General features: G+C 37.4%; 1 long non-coding RNA gene across 1 annotated transcript; it reads left to right on the top strand.

Moving 5' to 3' along the window:
- Positions 1-1,175: 1,175 nt before the first annotated feature.
- On the top strand, positions 1,176-6,676 carry LOC114137630 (uncharacterized). The gene is made up of 3 exons (XR_003594045.1): positions 1,176-1,416; positions 5,737-5,742; positions 6,647-6,676. It is a non-coding gene; the product is annotated as an uncharacterized LOC114137630 (long non-coding RNA).
- The last annotated feature ends 6,081 nt before the right edge of the window (positions 6,677-12,757 follow it).

Here is a 12,757-nt window from a genome sequence, read left to right as displayed (position 1 = left end):
AAATGTATCTATTTTTGTAGAGTTTTGGCTTAATTACTAATATGAATACATTGGCTTTTTTCTCACCAAATTGTCTTTTTTGAATCTGTATACTTCAATTAACGATTAATCGATTACTGAAATAGTTGATCATTATTTCATGAATTAATTAATCACCATTAATCAGATGAATCATTTCAGCCCTAATCTCTAATATGTCTTTAATTTTGTTTTTCTCTACCATTCCACTGAGAGGATGAAACAAATTGAAGTTGCTTCTTCCCACTTGAAAACTTAAACTTTTCCTTGATTCTTTAAACATAGCTTCTTCGGTAACATACTTACTGCTCATAACTATCCCTTAAAAACCCGATCCTTGATTTCATTTGATTCTTTTAGAGTTTAGAAACACATCAACTCAGTAGAATCACTCAGTTTTCTGCAACATTATTTTTAAAATGATTGTTTTCACTTGGCCAATCATCAAATGACAAGACTCTCTTAACTAGACAGGAACTTTAAAAAACAAGTTTTGCTTATAACCTCATGAAAGTTAGCAGTACAAAAGCTGTTGCATCAGCCTCGTTTTATATATTTGATGGGTGTGAAACTCAACCTGATCCCAGGAAAACAGCTTCCAAGAAAGCTGGTAGGTGAGTTGGTAGTTTGGGAATCATAAATATTTGCTTTTCAAATCTTCCTGAATAAACTGAAACATTTATGAAATATAAATATTTACATTTATCATCTCTTATCGTCATTTAACAAAAACACACAACAGACTACACACTGGCATTATTTATTAAGCAAAGATGAAGTCAATATAAAAATTAGTGTGAAAAATTAAGTACAAAAAAAAATATCAGGCAAAAGAAAATTGTTCCAAATCAGTTTCTTTCAATGAAAACTTATGAAACTTTAACAAAAACTGCAGGTGTGTGTCTGTGTCTGGTAAATTTCGGGTTAAAACATGTTTGTTTTCCATTCAGTGGGTAGAAAATCCCAAATGTTTCCTCAAGTAAGAGTAGAAATACTTCATAATAAAATTACTCAAGTAAAAGTAAATTTAAAGTACAGCATAGTAAAAATACTCCTAACAGGAATTTTTTTCAAAGAAGTTAGTAAAGTAAATGTAACTAGTTAGTACTTTGAAAAATGAAGTATCTCTGCGTTCTTCCATTACTAATAAGAAACAACCAATCAGAGCCAGGAGGCGGGTCTTAGCGCTGTCAATCACCTTTCCTCTTCCCCTCCATGCTCTCTGCTACGCTCCAGCTAGTAAAGCCTATTGTGAATGCTAAGACTAGTTAGCATTATAGTGAATTAATGGTTTTCCTGTAACTGTAATTTGTTTCTGCCCTATTAGCATCTTTAGCAGCAAGTACATGAGATTGATTCTCCTGAGTCTGATTGGTTGTTTTTGGTGCGTTTCTTCAGGTAGTCATGGCAACTCAGAGGAGATCGATCTTTTCACAGATTATCTGTCTCATAACAAACTGTCAAGACAAGGTGACATTTTTATCAAATATGTCAGTTTTTTTTTTAATGAAAGAATAGGTTTTATAAAAAACCCATCCTGCATCACATAACCTGATGTGTTTCTATAGCTGCTCATCCCAGAACTTAATGACAGCCTAGTGTAAATGTATGTTGCTCTGTTTGAGTGGGGTGACTGAGTTCACTGCGAGCGTTTTGAGTCTGAGACGCGGGGAAATTAGTAGGAAGACGAACAGGACAATCAGGGTCGGCTGACCACAGAAGAATGCTCCCTGCAGGCCGAGGCTTCTCCAGCTGTTCCCAGCGCCTGGCAATTACACTTCACACGCACACACACACACGCACACACACACTGAGCTCAACCTTTACATAATAATAAAGACGCTCAAGTCAGATGTTGTGCAGTCCAGGACTTTGTCACATGGCGGCGTGGAAGTGGGTCAGGCTATTTGCTAACGTTTGTTTTGGGTGGAGTCGAGTGCTGTCAAATTTAGCTAAAGCGCGCACACACACACACACACACGCCCACATACAGTCAGTCATGTTTTCATGACTTGTGGGGACTTTACATTGACTTCGATTAATTTTCTAAAGCCTAACCCTTACACTAGCCCACATGTGTCAAACTCAAGGCCAGTGGGCCAAATCCGGTCTTCAGTAGCTTTTTATGTGGCCCTCTAGATTCTAGACTGAACACTAAGTGTGCTTAAATATTATGTTTTCAATCAAATCAGCGCAGTTTTTAACTGTTTACTGCCAAATTATATCAATCAGTCCCTCCGGGTTCTTGAGAATTATTGTGGAAATTCACACAAAATTATCAAATCCACACACTTTTTTGAGCCAATAATTGGGAGTTTATTGCAGATTTTTCTCAAAACTTGTCAAAAGCTTTCTTGTATTAAACAGCTGCCTCAGCTGTAATTAATGTCAGATTACAGTCCATGATCTATACAGCGAGTAATAAAAAGTTGTATTTACAGTCATTCACAAATATTTCCAAATTAGGACCACAAAAACATCCAGCATCCCTCCGAAAAGAAACGTCGAAGATTTTTATTTAGCTTGTTTTCACAATCTGTGCTGCAAAGAGAAACGGCACGTCCCCAGGTAGGCGGTGTGTGCTGCTGAGGTGTTGACCATCATGAGACCGGATCAGTGCACTAAAAACACAGCCACATGATCCACACACACACACACACACACACACACACACACACGCACACACACACACACACACACACACACCCTTACAGGTTCAATGAGAAACACCACACCGCCTCTTTCTCTCTTGACTTTGCAGGCCCCTGTCGATATGGCAACCGTTGATGCATCTGACATCAAGCCCACTTTGTGTGTCTGCCCTCGTTGTGAGTGAAGGTGAACGGAGGCGGAAAATGTGAGAAAGTGCGCCTCATTCGTTTAGTCTCTGCGTCCCAAAATCTTTCTTTCAGGTTCCATGGAAACGTCTGGAGTTTCCAGTCGTTCTTACGTCATTTTAAGATACAAAATACTAAAAGTTTACGATGAATTTAAGGGCTGTGAAAAACAGCCTTTAGAAATGGAGGATGGAAAAAGAAGAAACTGAATGGAACGAAGGAAGGATGGAAGGACACAAGGAAGGAATAGAGTAGATAAAAACAGAAAGATGGAAAGAGACTAAGATGGATGCAAGAAGGAATGAAGGGAAGCAAGAAAGGGAAAAGGGAAAGAAAGAAGGACAAAAAAGGAAAGATGGAAATACAAAAGGGAAAAGGGAGGTAGGAAAGAAGGAACAAAGAAAGGAAAGAAAACTAGAAGGATATATACATTGATGGTGAAAGGAAGGAAAGAAGGAAGTGAAAACAAAAAGAAAGAAGGTCAACAGGGAAAAAGGAGGGAGGAAACAAGTAAGAAAGGAAGGAACACTATAACAAAGCATCCATGGAAGGAAGAAAGGAATGACTGAAGGAAGCATCTAAAGAAGGAAGAAGAGAAAGAAGGACAAAAAGAAAAAGAAGGTATGAAACCAGAACAACAAAATGGAAGAAAAAAGGAAAGAAGGAAAAAACTAAAGAAGGAAGTAAAAGCAGAAAACAAAGAAAATATCCTTGGATGGTGAAAGGAAATGACAGAAGAATGCATCTGAGGAAGGAAAGAAGGAAGGAAGAAAGAAAAAAAAGGAGAGAGAAGTAAGGACAAGAGGAAGGCAAGAAGGACAGAATACTATACACGGGGTGGGTGACTCTAGGCTGTCATAATTTAGCAAAAAAAGTATATTAAATATAATCTTTATCGACCGCGACAACCCATTGGTTGATTTCATTGATGGACATTGGGATTATCCAATGAAATCCCTTGGTCCTCCTTGGCCTGCCCCTCCTTATAAATAGCGGCATTTCAGCTAACCAGAGTCAGAGAAAAGTGAGCGGATACGAGACGGGACGGGTCAGAAAAACTACGACAACAAAAGCTAAAAAGCACAGAAGCCCATTCAGAAAACTGTCAAAGTAACTGATATGTTAATTAGCACACAAACTTTACCTGCTGGGGCAGATTCAAAAGAAAAAAAACAGTGGCTGGTGAAAAATTTTAATTTCCACCCCTGGTGTTACACAAAGGAGGAAACATAAAAGAATGTCTCTTTTTCAGTTTTAGGGGACTTTAAATATAATCAACTGGAATTTATTGTGACAATGATAATTCAAAAATAATAAGAAAATAGGATAAATTTCCACCCCTGATGTCTGGTATCAATTTAAAATGTTTTATAACCTGATAAAGTTTGGAAAAGCTGGTCTGATAATGGTGGACCACATGGACTTAAAAGTTTTATCATGATATTTAGCAGAGATAATAAAAGTGATGATAGCAACCATTTATTACGGGTTTTCTTTAGGTAACTGCATGACTGACTTTGTGTCACAGCTATTATTAACCCCACCAACACAAATCTTTGTCTGAAAAAAAATTCCCATTTGTGATGTGCTTCTAAAGACACTAAAAAAGTGATTTTTATCACTAAACTGCACACAGTTTCTGCATTTAATCAAATATTTTCACATTTATTGATATTTATTAATTCTTTCATGGAACAAACAGGCAGGAAAAAGTAAAAAATAATTCTGACGGAGAGTTTTGAGGTTTTTTAAAAACTAATATGGATTTTGTCAAATCAAAAATTCTTATAACAAATTTATCACAATAAATGTTGAACGATACAATAACAACTACTGTCTGATATCAATTTAAACATTTTTATAACCTGATAAAGTTTAAATGTTGGTGTGATAGTGGTGGACAATATGGACTTAAAGTTTTATCACAATATTTTGTAATACTATTATGATAACAATAAAAGTGGCAATAAGAATTATTTATAACTTCTTTTAACAGTGTTAAAATAACTGTGACTGTGTTCTGCATGACAGAAACAATCACAAAACACAAATAATGCTCCTGAAAAACAAATGCATTTGTAATAAGTTTCTGTAGGACACCAGCCACATAAAAACTGCACAGTTACCACATTTGGAGAGTTTTTTTTAAAAAACATTGTTAATTGGAATTTGTCGTGTAAACGATAAATTATAATCATAAAAGATACCATAGTAACTACTGTCTGAAGCCGGCGTTATCACTGTGATTCCGTGATATCAGTGTAAACATTTTCCTGATAAAGTCAGAAATGCTCGTCTGATACATAAAACCCTGTAACTTTCCTTTCTGACTCCCATGATGTGAAAAAACAACTGAATCGGTTGTTTTTGTGTGACTCAGCTCAAATTTTAACCCTCTTCATCTCTGCCTTTACCGATTCTCACCCTGACGTAATAAACGGTACATTCCTCCCTTACCGCTGGTAATTGCAGCTACGTCTTATTAGCATACGGTAAATTTAGATGTGAAAGTAGTTTGGGGACTGAGCGGATGGTTTAACTCTCAACGCGCTGAGTCATATTAGCCCACTGGGGGACGAGCTGTGTCATGCTTTTTGCTGCTCTGCTGAGAATCACACTTATCTTTGTTCTCAGAAGACTCTGGATGAATTTATTTGAAACAGTATTCAAATCTGAGTGAAACTGAAAAGGTTTGGGTCTAATCGGTCCCCTTAATGAACCGGCTGTGTGAGTCAGAACCGGGCTTCTCGTTTATTCATGCCCGACTTGAGATGCACAGTGATAACCCCGGCTTCTGCAGATGTCTGCTCTGTGAAACAGAAAACATCCTCTGCTGTCCTCACAGAAACTTTACAAACAGAGGAGATCAGATAATACCAAGACACCAGTTTCTGCTTGGATGGAGCTTACAATAAATTTGGGAACAATAACAAATTTTTCTGGACAATAAATTGTCCCAGAAATTATTTTGATAATATAATATAATATAATATAATATAATATGATAATGGCATCATATTAGAAACTTTATAAATAAAATGGAAATTTTTATGATACTAACCAAACATCGGTCTATAAAGTCTAATTTAATGCTCATTGTAGAGTTTGTGTTTAATTAAAAATGATTAAAGTGTCTCATGTTTTTTAAAACAGCATTTATTTAATTTTTATAAAAATTATTCTTTAACATATTTGTTGAAACTATGACAGATAATAGTCATAGTTTCATACGAGACAGATAATTGGTGAAAACCCCCCCGAACACCTCTGCCTTCTCCCAATGCTGACTAGAAACAACCAATCAGAGTGAGGAGGCGGGTCTTTGCACTGTCAATCATTCCCGTGTACATGCCACTCGCCCCCTTTGCTCTCTGCTACAATACAGCTTTTCCCTGTCAGTAGAGCTTTTTGTAAATGCTAATGCTAGTTAGCATAGTCACCAGTGATGGTCAATAAACAGTTTTTCTGGGGTGCTGAGGTGGAGCAGGGGTTAAGCACAATGCACATATAGAGGCCTTAGCCCTCGACGCGGCAGTCGCAGGTTCGATTCCCAGCCTGGCGACCTTTGTTGCATGTCTTCCCTCTTCTCTAATTACCCACTTTCCTGTCAATTTACTGTCAAATAAAGCCACTAGAGCCAAAAAACAAAACGAATAAACAAAAACACAGTTTTCCTGTAAAAGTAAGCCTTTTCTCCTCCATTAGCACATTTAGCAGTGTGTTCATGAGGTTGATTGATAGCACAAAGACCCGCCTCCTGGCTGTGATTGATGCATTTCTTCACACAGCAGTTAGTGGAGGAGATCGAGCTTTTCATAGATAAACTGTCACAGCATGGTGACAGTTTTAACAAAGATGTAAAAGTTGTGTTATTTAAAAAAAAAAGTTACCTTCTGTACTATTTTTTTTATCCTCCCCTCCAAGGGGTCTTTTGTGGGCGTTAGTGTCCCTTAAATGAAAGTAGGCTGACAGGAAACGGGGAAGTAGAGGGAGGAAGACATGCTGTAAATGTCGGCAGGTCTGGGAATCAAATCCGTGACGGCCGCGTCGAGGACTCAAGGCCTCCAAACGTGGGTCGTGCTAACCACTACGCCACCACGGCACGCCCACCTTCTGTACTATTAATGGTTTATAAATTAGCTTTAAACAGACACGACTTGATGCTAGCTTTTGGATTCACGCATCAGCTGAGATATTTTGGATGTTTTTGTAACATTTCTTGTTGATTTCTAACTCGATGACCTCACATGATGGAGCTTGGGATGTCTGTGCATTTCTGTGAGCTGTGCAGATATGGTGTGCTACAGGTTTTTATACATCATAATACATATTTCCTGTGTTTCCTCGTTGTGTGCCACTGCCTGTTATTACATAGGTCCATTCGGGACAGAACGCCTCAGGCCAGTTGAATAAAGCTGTATCTGTTTGTGACCACTCATATCCCATAATGCATTGTAGGGAACATCTCTGGCCTGGGGGGTATAAGGTTATGAGACAATACTCCAGCTAATGCTATTTAATATGTTGGGCAGCTGTCTATCTGAACATCTACCTGCATGTCTGTCTGTTTGCTTCTAATATCACATCTTTAAAAAAGATCTGCTGCTGCATACCTGATCTGAAACTTGTTTATGGAAACTTTATCCTCCCCGATGTGATTGCATCCTGGGCTCCAAACCTCCCAGTCATGCCTGACTCACTTTATGAGGCGTCTCCAAGGACAAACAGCCTTTCATGCTCCACGTAATGCTTTGAATTTGTGTATTAGGAAACTTTTACTCATTCCTAATTGTTTGAGAATGTGCACTCAGGCACGTCCTGCGGTTTCCAAAAGAGGACCAAAAAAAAATTGGAAAGATGTCTTTTGTGTTTTTCCAAGATGTATTAATCAGTTGGGGACAATACACAACTATTCTCATGCTGTTTAATTCAGAGCTGCAGAGCAAGAAAAACAATGAGAAAGCTACTTTTCACTTTGGCTGCTTTCCGCTAAACATAATTTGTTCATGATGAAAGAGCTAATTTAAATCTGACAGAAAGGGTTCTTCACCTCGAGCCAACATAGTTTCTCCACAATGTAGGGAATACATCATGGCCACCTTGGATTTGTTACCAAGGATAAAAATATGATGGGAAAAACAAGTTAGACACTTGTTCTTCCAGGTTAATGGTTTTTTTGCAGTTTAGCAGGATTAGGCACTGAACAAAAATGTTTGTTTGAGTTTAAGTTGAGCCAAGTTCACATTTTACATGTTTTTATGTTACCATTTGTGTCTCTACTGCTTCTAAAAACAACTCAATCAAAAAAAAAAAAATCTCCCGGCCATTTTTTGGCAATAAGTTAAGGTTTTTGGTGTTTGGAAAAAGCCGTTTCAAAAACCTTCCGAATATCAGCAGGCTCTGCCCGTCACCTAGCAACTCCAGGGAAACCCATCCCGTTACCTAGCAACATTCTTCTACTGGGCAACTCAAAACTATCCTGTTTTAACAAATCAACAGGCTTTAAAATAAAATCTTGACTCAACAGGTTTCTCTATTTTAAAGACAACAAACTAAGATTTAACATTAATTTTAATTCCTAATTGTGTAAACCTACTGTAAAGGTGACATTGTATTTTTAACTTATAAAACATACACAGGGCAGAACAGAGGTTAAAAAGACTTTAAAATCTTCTTTACCTCTTCTAGACTACTTTTACCTGTGACATCACAGAATTCAAAGCACTGTTATGGCTGAAAAATGTATCACGATATAAGCCTTTCATGTCAGTCGATATTAATAATTATTGATTAGTTTTTTGTTTTAAATATGTGAAATAATGCCACACTGGTGGTGTGGACTTTTCTGTTTTATTCACCGTTTCACTCCATTCTGTTTTATTTAGTTTTAAGCAGTTTTGAGGGGAAGTGGCGAAACTTTAAACTGCGCCAGTCACTCAACAGGTTGTTGCTAGGTAACCGCAGAAGACGTGAGTTGCTGGGTAACAAAAGAGCGAGTGAGTTGGTTGATTCCACCAACCTCTAGTTTAGCTGGCTGTGAGAGGTTGAATGGATAGTCTTTCCTCTGCCTACATCTCCCAGAATGCTGTGCGGTTCTGGATCGGCATTCAGTGATAATTCAATATATTGAATATTTAATGTTCTATCAGACATATTATCTATGTACACTGCCAAATATATTGTTATTGATTTATTGTCCAGCCATAATCTATAAGAAACAGTCCAGCAATGTTGATCCCACACTTAGGTTCCCAGCTCTTTTGAGGAGCTATTAAAGGACAATAAGCACCAAAAACATTGGAAGATACCAGATAGACCAGTAAATTGTGAACTTCATATTTTGACTTTCTTTTTCCATGGAAATGTCTGCAGACAAACTCTAAATCCATTAAAACATAATAAAAACAGAAGATAATAGAAAACAGCTTGTAACAAACCAGAATGGATTTTTGCAGAAATGAATCACAGGAAGAGAGGGACGGCTAACTGGGGTCATGAACCGCCAGCCTAACCTGATCTAACCTCGTCCAGGCGGCTTCCATCATGCAGCTCCACCATCTCATCCAGTATTCAGCACCATCTGTGGAGTCGGCCCACAGCTGCACCGTGGCACACAGCTGTTAATATGCAGCCAGGAGTCATGCATGATGAGTGGCTGGGCCCGACTGTCAGAAAAAAACAAGAATTGCATAATTGGGGTCAAAAGATGGCAGGGGATCATGTAGCCGATCAACACAAGAATTACCTAGAAAAATGGAGACACACAAACTACCTGATCAGGTTAATCAGAATCAGTGATTCAGATCATTGGTACTTTATTACTCAATGTCTTTAAAGCTGCCGTATTTAACTTTTATTTTTAAAATTTGTTTTTTAAAATATTTGTTAAAACTGTCACTATGTCGAGACAGAAATATACAGCTTGGCCAGAAACAACCAATCAGAGCCAAGAGGAGGGTCTTATCGTTGTCAATCATGTTTGTGCACGTGTTGCTCACAACCTCCAGAGGAATGCTAAGGCTAGTTAGCATTGCCATCAATAACAGCAACTAAACAGTTTTCCTGCAACTGTAAGTAGTTTCTCCGCCATTAGCACATTTAGCAGCACATACACGAGAATTATTGACAGTGCTAGGCCCCTCCTCCTGGCTCTTGATTATTTGTTTTTGAGCTGTGCATTTCTTCAGCACAGAGAGAACATGGAAGAACTTGATTTTCATATACTTTAGCAACATGGTGACAGTTTTAACAAATATATAAAAAACTTTTTTTAAATAAAAGTTACGTACTCTAGCTTTAAGATAAATATTAATGCATAGACTCAGTATTGCACTAAAAATGTGAGTTCATGCTTCATTGTGTAATATTTTAGACTTGCTGATATAAGAAAAGCTGATTGCTTAAATTATTTCTATTTGTCTGAATTAAACATTTGTGCAATTTATGACTTCAGTCGGATTAAATCCTCCCACACAAACCAAACATGACTGAGTCAATAAAAACGTCCATTTCTGCAAACTAACAGTGTAAACATCCAAACTGATGTTCTGGTGTCTAAGCAACACAACATGGATGTATATCAGCCTGCGAACGACAAAAACACCAAAATGTTTGGGTAAAAAAGGAGCTTAAAAAAAGGAGACACACTCCATGAGGATTTTCTTTTTAAAATTTTCCATGGGAAAAATGATCAGATGTGAAGTGACATTTACATGGAAGACGTTGTCATCTGATCGCAGAGGCAACCTGACCGATCTGTGCATATGCAGGAGCCGACAGTCTTTCCATATCGGTCATATCCTGTCATGGAGGACAAACAGTGAGGGAAACACACAGGGGACATACTGCATGTTTTTAAAGATCACGCTGTTTTACAGTCACTGCGTTTAAAGTTTTGACGAGTTTTTCTGGGTTTTGAGGAAGACAAATGACATTTTTAGTAGGGATGCTCCAATCAGGTTTTTTGCTGCCGATTCCGATACATCTGAGGCCAATCTTTGCCGGTCACCTGTAATTGCTGTTAATTTTTTGGTTTAGCTATAAATGCTACTATATTATCTAGCAAAATTGAAAAATTATCTGGCAACAAATTTACCTAATTTAGACATATTTTAATACATATCTAAAATCTTCTGTTTTTTTTAAGTTACAGCTTTAAGCAGACGTTCAGTGTGAGAGTTCACTGTCTGGTGGAGGTTGAGCGACGCTACGTCTGTGAAATATTACTACCAGTAGCGAGGGCAAGAGCAGAACCAGGGTCTTACACCACTAGCTCGAAGACTTGAATTATTTTTCAGGTTATTTGTTTAGATTTCTGACGGTGATGCTAATCCGGGTGAGTGTTAGTAGTTGAGCGCTGCTTTACCTGCTATCTGGCCGCTCCTGATGTCCTTTTTTCCCCTGCAGTGAGCCTTGATGTAGCCAAACTCCATCAAGTGCTTGTTTTTTAAATGCGATATTAGATTCGTTGTGTTGATGCATTTTGACGCGCTTCACTTTCGAGGTAATTTTCCGTACGCAAACTTCCCCATTTACTCTCAGAGTTTCTGTTTTAGGTCATTAAATATATAATATTGATGCAAATGTGCTACTGGCAGATTATTTCACTAACATGGGGAAAATATATTGTTAGAAGTTGAACTAGTAAGTTTTCATCAATATTAAGGCATTACTGACTTAAAACAAGCTTCAATGTTTTGCTGAAAAGTTACTAATAAGTTAGTTTTGTCTTATTTTAAGTGTACAAGTTTATTTGTATGACAGGGTATTAGCACTATTACACACACACGCCCACACACACACACACATATATATATATGTACGTATATATACAATGGATGAGTACATTTCTGCCAAAAAACTCTGAAATTTGGAGATTAGTCTCAAAAAATTGGAAATTTCAAATCTCAAAAAGTCAAAAATGTGAAAACTCAACATTTTTTTGGAAAATTTCTGAGATTAATCAAAAATACTTCATGTTTTTTTTCTCGCAAATTTTCAACTTTTGAAGCTTAGATTTTTTTTAGGTTTTTTTGGGAAATTAATTTCTATGTTTTCTTTTCTTGCCAATTTTTGACTTTTGGAGCTCAGAAATGTTCACACAAATTTCTGGGATCAATCTAAAAATTTCTGGAATTTTTTGGCAGACATTTGCACCTCTTATTTTTCCTAACTCCTAAAGCTCAATACATTCTTGTAGTAAAAACTATGTAGACCAAAAATACTTGGTAAGATTTAGTTTTTTGTAGTTAAAATAATGTTTTCAGAAGATCAGGGTACAAACATACTTTTGCATCTTCCATCAGTTGTCTGTAAATTATTCCACTATCAGGGGGGATGCAAAACCAGCAAAGGTCAACAACCTTGAAAGCGTCACGACAGAACCGATGGGAGGAGGAGGAAAACGAGTGAAGATGAGAAGAACAGAACCTGATTTGGAGGCTAAAGGAGAGAAAAAGCAGCTAACTAAACAACAACAAAAGGAGAAAGCTGAGTGGATGTGCAGCTCCACTGTAGAAAAAACAAATGGGCTCAGAGTGGAGAAACCAGATGGACACAGACAACAGGAACCTCCACAGGTCTTCGCTTAGAATCAGTTTAAATATTCAGAGAGAAAAAGGTGACAGGAACTTTGTTACTCAGCATTTTAAAGGAGGTTTGTTCTGTTTAAAACCTTAAATGTTTGGTTTGGTTTGTTCCTGACTGTTGAAGAGAGAAAATTCTGGAAATATTTAGAAATTATCCAGCTTGGTCAAAAGAAAACGTCCAAGTGTAACAACTATCAGCTATGAATGTACAGATCTGATCATGAAGACGAGTTCATCCTGAGAAAAGACCGCAAGATAAAATCCTAAAAGGTCATCATGGGACTGGAAACCAAACAAAAATACTTGGTAAAATTG

Source organism: Xiphophorus couchianus, chromosome 22 (assembly GCF_001444195.1).
Source record: "Xiphophorus couchianus chromosome 22, X_couchianus-1.0, whole genome shotgun sequence".
In the NCBI taxonomy this organism is placed as follows: Eukaryota; Metazoa; Chordata; class Actinopteri; order Cyprinodontiformes; family Poeciliidae; genus Xiphophorus; species Xiphophorus couchianus.
The sequence above is the reverse complement of the archived record's forward strand: the minus strand, read 5'-3'. Positions and strand labels throughout refer to the sequence as shown.